Raw genomic sequence first — 13756 nt, forward strand, 5'->3', positions numbered from 1 at the left:
TCGTCAAATAAGTCTTCAAAGATCCTAGAATGCATTTTTATGAAATGTCAGAGAAAACTCACACATGCAAGGGGAGAAAATACAAACTACACACAGTAGGGGTGGAGCCATGTGTTATCTATGTTATGTACTGTATTTTTCGGACTATAAGTCGCACCCAAGTATAAGTCGCACCAGGCCAAAAATGTGTAATGAAGAGAAAAAAACCCATATAAGTCGCATTTTTTGGGGAAATTTACTTAATAAAATCCAACCTATAGAACAGATATGTCATCTTGAAAGGCAATTTAAAATAAAAATACAATCGAGAACAACATGCTGAATAAGTGTACAGTATGATAATGTTACATGATGCATGAACAACTAAACACGAACGTGGCCGGTATGTTAACGTAACATATAACAGCTAATAAGAGTTATTCAGATAACTATAGCATAAAGAACATGCTAACAAGTTTACCAGACCATCAGTGTCACTCCAAAACACCAAATTAACATGTGAAATGATATAATAATGTGTTTATAATTTCACACATAAGTCGCTCCAGAGTATAAGTGGCACCCCCACCCAAACTATGAAAAAAACTGTGACTTATAGTCCGAAAAATATGGTATATATCAACTACAGTATGCGCTATACAACACAGTATACCGACACAGTAATTACTCATTTTTCACACTTAGTGGGGCTCAGACCCCCCTATGAAAATAAAATAAAATAAAAAAACTGAAGTGGTTAAATAAAGAAAAAAATGATAGGTAATTATAGGTTTAAAAATTTAGGTAAACAGTATCTATTTACATTTACATACATGTTGTACATTCCACATAAGGCACGTCTGCCTCACATTTCTGAAATTGAGGGTTCAATCCTGGCTCTGGCCTTCCTGTGTGGAGTTTGCATTTTCTTCTTGTGCCAGTGAACATTTTCTCCTGAGTACTCCGACTTTCTCCCACATCACAAAAACGTGCACGGTGGGCTGAATGAACACTCCAAATTGTCCTTCGGTGTGAGTATGTTTATAAGTGGTTGTTTGTCTGAATGTGCCCTGCAACTGGCTCGCAACCGATTAAGGGTGTACCCTACCTCCTGCCTGTTGTTAGCTGGGCTAGCCTCCAATATCCCCGCGACCCTTGTGGGGGTAAGCAGTTTAGACGATGAAGGACTGACTGAATGAATACTTCACATATACTGTAAAGTATTTAAATCTATTTACAGTAATTACAGTACTTTATACATTCACTGCGTGATGCAAGGGGGAATTTGGAACACCTCCTGGATGTCGTGGAGGGCCACTTGCAAGCGAAGCGAGCATGTAGCGATGATATGACGCTTTCCTAATAGCAGGTGACTGCGTGCCAGTTCCAGCCTCAGCTCGCCAGATCCGCATAGCAATCACACCCTCTCAACGTCATGCCGGATCAGCACTATGACAGTCCAAATGATAGGTTACGCACTGTTCCGGGGCGGACCATGCACACCGGTTGTGCTCAAATTCCTGCTTAACGTCAGTAAGCAGGATGCGGCCCAGATCAGCACTGTGACAGTTTTGCCTTAACTCATTAACTTACAGCCATTTTCACCGGAGCGAGGCCCTTTGCTCCCGGCCGTTTTAGTGGATTTTGACTGATTTTGCAATGCCCCCAGAAAATTCTGTTCTATTGCTATATAAACATGGAACCCACCAAAAGAAAGATAAGACTGTCTTCTTTCAGCAGAGAAAAAGTTAGTTCATATCTTTTTCCATTCTTTACAAATCAGCATTAGAAAATAGCTTAGTTTGAACAATTTTCCAATTTCTGATAAAAAAAAAAAAAACAGAGAAATTGAGCTTTTTGTAAAAGCATACATTCCAAACATAACTGACTTTAACACAGCTATTTTTCGCTTTTGTGACATCCCAAACATCTGAATAATGTTTTCGTTCTACGAAATAACATAAACAACAAGACACATAGAGCTTTTGATCGCAGAGTAACAATTTATTTACACATAACTAAACTATTGAACTGTTGAACTATTTGCGTACATAACAACGGGGAAGGCTCTTGGCTGCTCCTGGTTGAATGAGGTGGCTCCCAGTAGTCTGATGAGTTCGGATCAAGATCGGTCTCACTTTTTTCATCATTTTCATCATCTTCATCATTGGTTTCAACCTCGGGCTCAGGAGTAACGCAACGTGAGCTCGACAGAACGCGTGTGGAACCTGACACTGTTGTGGCCGTCACCGTCTGTCTGATCAAGATACATTTTTTTGAATCCTTCTTTGACGATGGTTTCGTTTTCTTTTCAAAACACTCCTCCAGTGTTGTTTGCCTTTTTTCCCCGATTGTTCTCCACATTTTTCTCAAATTCTCATGCGTCTTCACAAGATATCTCCAACTTCTGTTTCCTGACTATTTTTCTTCACTTCCTAAAAATGAGTTTTGAGCATTGTGCATTGCAGTTTAGGTGCAACAGAACCTAGAGATGCCTCTTGTAAAAAAAAAAAAAAAAAAAAAAAAAAAAACGTACATACATATTTAACATAACATATTTACCGGTATACGTTTTTGGGAGAAAATGAGTTCATTGTCAACTTGATTGCACAGATGGGTGAGCCTGGGACCAGGTGCCGCTGATCATCATCAGCTGCTTACTTAAACCGGTCCTTGGCCTCACATCATCGCCAGATCAACAACTCACCTACAGGTATGTGACTTTTAGCTAACAAAGAATCTTGTAATCCTGATACTGAGCTCATTTTTGTGTTTTCCCCCCCTAGATCTTGTACTGCTTGTCTGACAAAAACGCATGCCTGCCAGTTCACCTGTTCTATCACAAAACTGCCCACTGGATTCTTTGGACACAATCTCCCACTCCCTCTCATCGTCAATGAATTAGGTCCCCCCTTACCCCAGCGCCTTAACAAATATAATATGTTGTTTACAGTCTAAAAATGGGTAATCTTCAATGTTGAGTTGGTTGTTCCAATTAAAATGTTTTGTGAAAAAACGTTACATTGTTATATTGTTTTATATTGCATTAATATGTTAGCATTAATAAATGGCATGAAAAAGAAGTGCTGTCATTATTGATTGTAATAGACAAATTTTAATTTGCAATATAACCACATTTCAGCTTGATACATTGAACAAAATGGACTCCAAATTTAATACTGAAAACGGTTTTGATACAAATCTGGCCCAGATTAGGTAACATGTGTGCCATATCCGGGCCATACATGTTGTGTCTGCTACTTTGGACCAGTTCTGGCTCAAAACTGGTTGCTGATCCGGCAAGTGACTCCTTACTGAGTTTGGGTCATTGTTCAAAAAGACACTGGGGCAGATCCGTTTTACAAAGTTGGTCCGAAATTTGCAGTACATCTGGCCCAGGTCCGCTCCAGTTATATTTTGCTTTCTGGGTTCATTTGCGGGTAAAAAAAGTTAAAACTCCCCCGGAGATGTTGGAGGTTAGTAGCCGGCTTTCGGTGCTATCAAAGTAGGTAAAAATGGTGAAAAGTACCGCTTAAAATCCCCTCGGAGAGCCCGAAAGTGTTTGGTGGCAATTAAGCGCTCCATTTGTGGGTAAAAGTTATTGAAATTCCCCTGGGAGGTGTTGTAGGTTTGTAGCGGGCTTTGGGTGCTCTAAAGGCAGGCAGAAATGATGAAAAGTACCGCAGAATTTCCCATTGGAGGAAATTGATTGTAGTAAGTATGATAAATACAATTCCACCAAGTTTGTTACTGAAGAGGATCTTAAAGAGACATCCCTTTACCACTAATAGGCGATCAGATTTGAATTATATCAAATATTAATGGCATTATCCACATTTATTGCAGTTATTGATTATCCTATCCAATAACAATTGAGTGATCATAGGGTGGGTGCGAGGTTTAGTTGAGAAAAGATAGCATGGTGATCATGTGATGTAGAGGTGTACTCCTCATTCAAAGAATGAGGCTAAGAAAATTCTGCCTGTGGAGTTTTTGTGCTCTGCAGTCCATGGTGATACTGTTACATTCTTAGAAGTACACTCTGTGCCTTGTTTCCCAAGTAGGACGTCTTGTCTCCCACCCTTCCTCGAGCGCTAAATCATTGTTTTCCCATGCTTTTATTGTTTACAGACACTCCCAACAAATCAACACAAGTCAATGCAACACTGCAGCCTTTTTTCAACAACTTGGTGATCAAAATAGTTTGCATCCCACAAGAAGACAAAGTGTTCACTAGAGCTGTGAATAATAGTCACAGCAACCGCCCTGTGGTTAGTCTGGCACCTCCCGAGGGGTGAAAGAGCAGAAAATTGAGCTGGTTTTTATTAATTAACATGAACCTTGTAAAGTGCATTTAGAGCATCAAGTACTGTACAAATAATCACCACAATTATAGAAAACTGTCCTCTCCCCTGCAGGCAGGGCCATTCCTGACCAATTTGGTGCTCAAGGCAACATATTTATTGGCGCCCCCCCCCCCCCCCCCTTATTCTCATCACATATATTTAAACACTCACACTGAAAAAGCATGTTATCTTGTTGTAATTTATTATATAAAAAACGCCAATGAACAAGTGCAGAAATTAAAAGAAAAATGCTGTAATAACTATTCAAAAGCACAAATGAAAACACTTCAAAAACAAATGCATTAAATAAATTACAATTGTTATTACAATATGATTAACACCCATCCACACAAACCTATATAAAGACACGCAGAACACTTTAAACACCTTGACTTACAACCTTACTCACCTTGTCTTCACTGATGCAAAAGCATCTATTACACTTTCATATGACAGTTGCTTTGGAAGGTCCACTTCGTTCCGAGACTTGGTGGGCTTGGACTTGGTGCTGATGTGGATAAGTTCTCTGTAAAAGATGGCCCATGATGTACAGAGGTAAAAAGAAAATATTTCAGAAGAGCATCTACAAAGAGAAAATAGTGGAATGTTACATTATATTAGTCAAATAGCTGTTGATTGTGAAACCAGCATGACATAACGATAATAGCGCATTTAAATTCTTGCTGCTTACTGTACCTGTCTATTGGATCCGGCCACTATCTTTGATGGGCGTAGTTAAAAGAAAATAAATTCTTGAAGCACGGCAACTACACAGGACTATCCAATAATAATGAATTAAATTATATATGATAATGATAGCAAAAAAAAATTATAAAATGAATATGTTTTTACATAAATGTGATCGCTGTAATGCGGAAGTTTCTAGCTACGTTGAAGCAGCCAGACGTGTGTGGGTGTACTCGGCAATAAACGCCACCAGCAAAACGCAATCAAGAGCAGTTGTTATTTTCCACCTGTCACTTCACGAGTCACGCGAGGGAGGTAACAGCACCTTCAGGTAGCTTGCTGGTCTGCTGGGTGGTGCAACTAGGGTCCGTGGTGAAATTATTGCATCAAAAGAAAAAGTGAAACGGGCAGAAGGCACACTAGAAAAATGATTTCATTATTATTTAAAGACTTATTATGAACGGTTTTGTTGTTCTTTTGTTTTATTGTTTTGCATAATTTTTTTGAATGCTGCTTTCATCAAATATTATTTGAATATTTTTCTTGACGCCTTTTTGGACACTGGTGCGCCCTTAGGCGGTTGCTTAAATTGCCTTATGGGCGGCACGGGTCTGCCTGCAGGTCCTTAAGTCAACCTTTTGCGGCATCTGCGGTGGACATACTGTGCAGTAGCAGCAGGCGCTGGTTAGGTTTCATAAACACAGACTCACGTTGGGGGTCAAATTTACTAATTGCCTCCCTCCAGATTTATCCGCACACTTGAATGCAATCACCCGAAAAGGGGCAGAGGGATGTGTGCATGCACGGATGGATGGATCCTGTTTAAGAATGCTTAAGACCCCCAAATCGTGGCAGCTGCCCCAGAGAGCATTAAATCGCCCTCTCCACACTGGACAGGTAGTGCCACATGTGTGGAATTAAAAGGCTTGTCAAAGGGGCGGGGGGTCTTGAGTTACCAGCTGCACGCGACAGCTGCCTGACAAGGGATCTGGTTTCTGGTGGTTTTTGTACAGTTGGTGATAGATGAGCAGCAAAACGTAAAAATTGTTAACCCCCTCAGCTGCCTGCATACTCAGTGAAGAACAGTTTGACTATTAGGAACAGAAAGAGCATTATCTAATCTGTATGAACAACCTAACTGTCTGAAGAGGGTGCAACATGCGGTTTTTTCTAGCTTTTTGGTCACTTGTGAAACTAAAAGTAACACCAAATTAACTTTAAATTTAGTTGAGACCTAAACAATCGCGGATTTGTTCTCACTCCAAAATAATTTATCTATTTGGAAACAATTATATAACTCAAACTGTCCCCGCCCCCACTTTTTTTTTTTTTTTTTTTTAAACGTTTTAAATGGGATATTTTACAGCCATGTCTACCTTCACAATAGTGTTGAAACACCCTTCAAACCCACTAAACACTAATAATCTTTAATGACGGATAAGGAGCGTGTAATATAAGCCGTGCCTAAGACATGTCCATCTTTTTATTTATTTGTTTATTTAAAAAAAAAAAAAAAATAAAATAAAATATATATATATATATATATATATATATACATGTATATATAGGCTACCGACATCAAGACAAGGAAGCTCCTTACATTGCACGGAGGGTTTCACCCTAAGTCCAGCATCCTGAGGCTCTACACAAAGCGGAAAGAGGGAGGCCGAGGACTAGTGAGCATCAGAGCCACTATCCAGGAGGAAACTACAACCCTCCAAGAGTACATCATGAAAATGGCACCCAGTGATGACCTAGGCAAGGCAAGGCAAGGCAAATTTATTTATATAGCACAATTCAACACAAGGCAATTCAAAGTGCTTTACATCACATGAGGATCATAAAAATCACATTTAAATCAACACAACGTAGAAATGAAGACAAAAGATCGCATTTAATCACAGAATAAAAATAAATAAATAAAACAAAAATAAAACAAAAACTACTACTACTAATAATAATTGAAATCAGCAATGGAGACAAAAACAAGAGGAATAGAAAGCAGGTAGATTGAAATATATAGACAGTTATAGATATGCAGTGCTAAACAAAAGCGTTTTTAGCCCTGATTTAAAAGAGCTAACAGTTTGAGCATACTTCAGACGTTCGGGTAACTTGTTCCAGAGGTGAGGAGCATAATAACTAAATGCTGCCTCACCCTGCTTGGTTCTTGTTCTTGGAACATGCAGAAGACCGGTTCCAGACGACCTTAGGGGTCTAGATGTTTCATAGGACTCTAACAAGTCAAGCATGTATTTTGGTCCAAGGCCATTAAGTGTTTTGTAGACGAGCAGTAGTATTTTATAGTCTATCCTTTGACTTACTGGAAGCCAGTGTAGCGATTTCAAAACTGGTGTAATGTGGTCCAGCTTCCTTGTATTTGTGAGGACTCTGGCTGCAGCATTCTGTACCAGCTGCAACTTCCTGACTGATTTTTTATCAAGACCTGTAAATATACCGTTGCAATAGTCCAATCTGCTGAAAATGAATGCATGCATAAGTTTTTCCATGTCTTGTTGAGTCAGAAGCCCCTTAATTCTGGTTATATTTTTTAGGTGGTAATAAGCGGATTTAGTGACGGACTTTAAATGGCTATCAAATTTTAGGTCTGAGTCAATAATTACGCCAAGGTTTCTGACTTGATTTGTAGCTGTAAGTGACATTGTGCTAAGTTGGCTGCTTATCTTTGACCTTTCCTTTTTTGGCCCAAAAATGATCACCTCTGTCTTCTCCACATTTAACTGGAGAAAATTCTGGCACATCCATTCATTGATTTGATGAATGCATTTGCTCAGGGTGACTAAGGGACTATAATCATGTGGGGACACAGAAATGTACAGTTGTGTGTCATCTGCATAGGCGTGATAGGAGATGTCATACTGTTCCATTATCTGAGCTAACGGAAGCATATAGACGTTAAATAAGAGTGGTCCAAGAATTGACCCTTGAGGGACTCCACACGTGAATTTGGTTCGTTCTGACTGATGGTTTCCGATTGACACAAAGAAATCCCTATCATGTAAATAGGATGTGAACCACTGAAGAATAGTGTCAGTAAGCCCTACCCACTGTTCCAATCTGCTGAGTAGTATGTTGTGATCAACCGTGTCAAATGCGGCGCTGAGATCCAATAGTAGCAGAACAGATGATTTGCCTGCATCGGTATTCCGACGAATATCATTTAGGACTTTGATAAGCACAGTCTCGGTGCTGTGTTGTGGTCGAAATCCAGACTGAAATGAGTTAAAAAGATTGTTTTGCATCATATAATTCTGGATCTGTTCGAACACAACCCTTTCGATAATTTTCCCCAGGAATGTCAGATTTGATATTGGCCTGTAATTACTAATGGTTGAGGCATCCAGATTAGGTTTTTTTAAGGAGAGGTTTTATTACTGCAGTTTTTAAAGTCTGAGGAAACTCTCCTGTTTGGAGAGAAGTATTTATAATCTGAAGTATGTCTGGGGCTATGCAGTGAAAAACAGTTTTGAAAAAGTTTGAAGGAAGGATGTCAAGGCAGCATGTTGTGGGCTTTAATTTCGACACAATTTCTGTTAAAGTGGCATAGTCCAAGAGGCTAAACTGTCTAAGATTGACGTGGGGGACATTTTGGGAGGCATTTAGTGTAACATTTGTTAATCTGGAGTTGCACACAGTCTGTCTAATCTTTAGTACTTTGTGTGTAAAGAATGCTGCGAAATTATTACAGGACACCTCAGATGCCAATTCCTGAGGTATTGATGCTTGTGGGTTTGTCAGTTTGTCAACAACAGAAAATAGTGTGCGGGTATTGTTAGTGTTTCTACTAATGATCTCTGAAAAATATGACTGTCTAGCATTTTTCAGTTCCTGGTTGTATTTGCGAAGACTGTCTTTGTAGATATCATAAAAAACTAGAAGTTTGTTTTTTCGCCATCTGCGTTCTGCTTGTCTACAAACTTGCTTTTGTTTTATAGCTAGTATGGCATTTCTCCAGGGTGACCTCTTCTTTCTTGACAAAGATTTTGTCTTAATCGGGGCAATAGTGTCAATTACAGTCATCACACTGGAACTGAAACTATTTACAAGTTCTTCCACTGGAGCTATTGTAGGGGTTAATGGTGAGGCATAGGCATGTGTGAATAACGCACAAGTGTTATCACTTATGTAACGCTTCCTAATCACCTCTGTTTCCCTTTTCAGAGGATGGACAGGGGTGGTCATTTTAAACATAATGCAGTAGTGATCAGACAGAGCAACATCATTCACTGTGACCTCAGAGATGTTAAGACCTTTGGATATTATTAAATCCAGTATGTGCCCTCTGTTATGTGTTGGAACTGTGACATGCTGAGATAAACCAAATGTATCCAAAATATTTAAAAGCTCTATAGCACATCCTTCTTCAGGATTATCAACATGAATGTTAAAGTCACCCACTAGAACAACACAATCAAAGTCCATGCAGACAGAAGACAGCATTTTGGTAAACTCATCAAAAAACATTGTGTTATACTTTGGTGGTCTGTAAAGTGTTACCAAGGCAGCTCTGCAAGGGCTTTTTAGCTGAATGATAATACATTCAAAGGAATCAAACTGACCACATGAAATATTTGTGCATTGAAAACTGTCCCTGATCAGACTGGCAACCCCACCTCCTTTCTTATGGGTTCTTGGCGCACTAAAGAAATTGAAGTTTGTGGGGGTTGCCTCAATCAGAACTGTCGAGCTCTTATCTTTATCTAACCAAGTTTCTCGGTGAATGCCTCAGGCAACAGAAGCCCAATAAGGAGGATGACCCTGAGGAGCTATCATGGAAGGACAAGCCCCTGCTTGGTGTATACCACCGACAAATTGAGGAGGTAGCTGACATGGGAAGAACATACCAGTGGCTGGAAAAGGCCGGACTGAAAGACAACACAGAGGCACTGATCATGGCAGCACAAGAACAGGCCCTTAACACAAGAGCAATAGAGGCCGGGGTGGTCTATCACACCAGACAGGACCCCAGGTGCAGGCTATGCAAAGAGGCCCCTGAGACAGTCCAGCACATCACAACGGGGTGTAAGTTGCTAGCAGGCAAGGCTTACATGGAACGACATAACCAGGTAGCAGGCATAGTGTACAGGAACATCTGTGCCGAGTACGGACTGGAGACCCCGGAGTCGAGGTGGGCAATACCTCCAAAGGTGGTCGAGAACAACCGAGCCAAGATCCTGTGGAACTTCCAGATCCAGACAGACAAACTGGTGATGGCCAACCAGCCTGAAATAGTGGTGGTGGATAAATATCAGAAGACAGCAGTAGTGATAGATGTAGCAATCCCGAGCGATAGCAACATCAGGAAAAAAGAACACGAAAAGCTGGAGAAATATCAAGGGTTGAAGGCAAGAGTGGTGCCAGTTGTGACATTAGGGGCAATAACCTCCAAGCTGGGTGCATGGCTCCAACAGATACCAGGAACAACGTCCGACATCTCCATTCAGAAGAGCGCAGTCCTAGGGACAGCTAAGATCCTGCACAGGACCCTCAAGCTCCCAGGCCTCTGGTAGAGGACCCGAGTTTGAAAGGAGAGACCATACCACCCGGGTGGGCGAGACATCGATTTTATATATATATATATATATATATATATATATATATATATATATATATATATATATATATATATATATATATATATATATATATATATATATATATATATATATATAAAGGCATTAATATTTGTAATTCAATGTACCTTTTGAGGGCTGGTAAATTAATCCTACTGACGTTGTCAGCAGGACATGCTCTGCGGTTGCATTGTGGGAAGGGCAGCTTTCGCAAGTATAGTAAATCTACACTCAGTTCCATTTTTCACGAAATATAAGCAATTACGTTTGGTAATACATTAGGGCAGGGGTCGGGAACTTTTTTGACCAAAAGAGACAAATATCCAACATATTTTAAAATATGATTCCACGAGAGCCATACACTGTCTATATACTGTGTGTATATACATATTTACATATTCTGTTGCCAGCTTGTCTGAGTCAGCTTTGTGATGATTGTTTTTTTTGTTTTGTTTTTTTTTCTTCCGTGAGCGTATTTGAACACATCATGTGAGAGAGTTAGGGCACAATCGGCTTTTACGAGCAGTCGCCGAGTTGTGATTGAAATAATCTTTAGAAAACAACAACGAAAGCCTGACCTCGTTACTTGATACGTCACAATCGTTGCGCACTCACCACTTGGAAAATAACAAATAGAATCATGGTGTGGCACTGCATATATTTCGTGGAAGTGTAAAACCGCAACCATGGAACTCGACAATTTTGACAGGCGAAAAAGTCATGGTAGTCAAACTGATTGCGCACCTCTCGGACTTGACGCAGTTCCCTTTTGTGGTTTAATTTTCCTCTATGCATTTTTATATACTCACGATCGCTCGGCATGGCTGAGCTCTGTACTTACATCAAGCTCCGTGCAATCCGCGACGGGAGGACCACCAATGGGCAAGGTATTGAAGCATATTATTGTGACGTATGTTTGAAGGTCCAAGAAAAATGTGTGAATGGACCACATAGAAAGAAAAAGAAAAAGGTAGGCTACCGGGTTAATAAGACACTCAAGAATAAATATCGGCCTGGTTTTCACTCGCTGGCGTGAACCTCCCCCTTCTCTCTCTTAACTAAACTTAAGCTGACTACTTTGTGTGTGTGAGTGAGGGGCGTCGGAGGGCCGGTACAAAATCAAACGTTTTTCTTTGGGGCAGTTTACATGGCGACTCTGCGACACGAAGACGCAATGACTGTGTTGCGGAGTGGCCTCGCGTGCATACGGTGTCGGCGAAGATGAACATTTCTGAATCCTGCCTCCAAAGTGGAAGAATCCGATTGCGGGGGATTGAGGGGGCTTCCTCGGCATGCATATCAAAGGCTCCCGCGGCGCGAAACCACGCCGATAACGTCAGAACTCGTACACGTCACATTGGGCATGCGCAGCGGTGCTACTAAACATTAAAAACAGCAAATATGGCGGAATGTCGGCTTTAATTTACTGTTTTAATAATATTTTTAAATTAAAGATGTTGAATGTTTCCATTTTTGTGCCTTTTTGAGCAAAAAAAAAAATGCTATTGGTTCGAGTGGGCGGGCATATTTTTTTCCGGGCTGAGGGAGCTTGGTGGGGTCAAAGTGCATCATTCTCTGTCACCCTGTAAATCTGCACTGCCCCTAGGGCCTGGCATGAAAACTACATCGTTTTCATGCGGAATTGCGACATTGTCCGAATGGAGACGCAAATGCAAATGCAAATTTGAAATTTTTCTTATTCTCGGAGAGTCAGCATGTAAACGGCCCCTTTGTCAACATCATCATATGCTGTTCTTTAGCCACAATTGGGTTCATTACCTCATTACCATTCATCCTTCACACTGCCGCTTTAAATAGAAATGTTATCCATCTGCAGTCGACCTGGAGATCAGAATTTTATGATGCTGTGCGCAGGTCCTCATGAGAATGGTTGTCTTCCTTAAGGCAAAACACTAGCGCTTTTGTCCACCTGCGTCGCTAAAATCGACCAAAACTGAAAAGTTACATAGTGTTGCGTTAATGAATGACAGCAGTTTGCTTCTTAAATTGACGGTCAGCCTTTTCCCACCATGCACTGGACAAAAGAACATGATAAATCAGGCTGACAAAAATATTGTTGAATGTATAAACTAGAGATGGATTTCTTGCAGTGTTGTTTAGAATATTTGTCGAAGAATATGTGTGTTAGAAAATTTGTCTGATTACCTGTAGCGGCAGGAATGTATGAAGATTAAATAGCTTAATCTCATCTGTGTCCCAAGACAAGAGGACTGTAAATGGCCCCCAGTTGAACAAGGAGGCTCTAAGACATGAGGAGAATAGGCTCTTGTCTATTTGGGAGATAGTGTCTGATTCCCAAACGTAGATGACAGGTTGGGAGGGTTTGCATGAGGACATCCCAGATGTTCCGTTGAACATCCTGGTATAAGACCCCTTGTTCAAGGAGATTACAGAGCTGTCATAACAAATTGATGTCATGTTTTACCATTAATCTCCATTTCCATTTTTTACTTTCTTAAAGGGCTCTTTGGCGGCTGTATTTCACTTTCTCTGGTTTGAATCAGTTGGTGAGTTTTTTAGTTCCAGTTTGGTTAAACAACAGTGAGAATTAGTACACACTAACAGACTTACGCTAGCTTTCACAATGTAATTTTCTAATGTGTGAAAGCAATGAGGCGAGCAAATCCCGCGTCACCTTACACGGGAAATTACTGGGATATGTTTGTGAAAGGGTCTTAACACTGACGGTCGACTGAGAAATTAACATGACTGCTTTTAGATTTGTGATTGATCAAGTGAGTGTGTGTGTGCAGATTGAATTTCCACACAGATAACAGCCTTCTACTGCATTTTTTTGAGCAGAAGTTTGGTTAGGCAGGCAGCTAATTTAATGTCAGCTTTTGTTGAGGCAAAACTATCAAAAGCAGAAATAGACACCACAATGGACAGCATCTGTCCTTTCTTCTGGTTGACTGGACAAATAGTTTGATGCTCCCCCCCCCCATGGTTAATGCAGTAAAATAATATTATACACCACCTGAAGCAGGTCTGTACACACATTGTACAGCAGACACCACTAATTTTACTAATTGAGTGTTCAGAAAACATAATAATAATGTGTGTGTGTGTGTGGGTGATGATTATATACAGTGCCTTGCAAAAGTATTCGGCCCCCTTGAAGCTTGCAAC

This window comes from Corythoichthys intestinalis, chromosome 3 (genome assembly GCF_030265065.1).
Source record: "Corythoichthys intestinalis isolate RoL2023-P3 chromosome 3, ASM3026506v1, whole genome shotgun sequence".
Lineage (NCBI taxonomy): Eukaryota > Metazoa > Chordata > Actinopteri > Syngnathiformes > Syngnathidae > Corythoichthys > Corythoichthys intestinalis.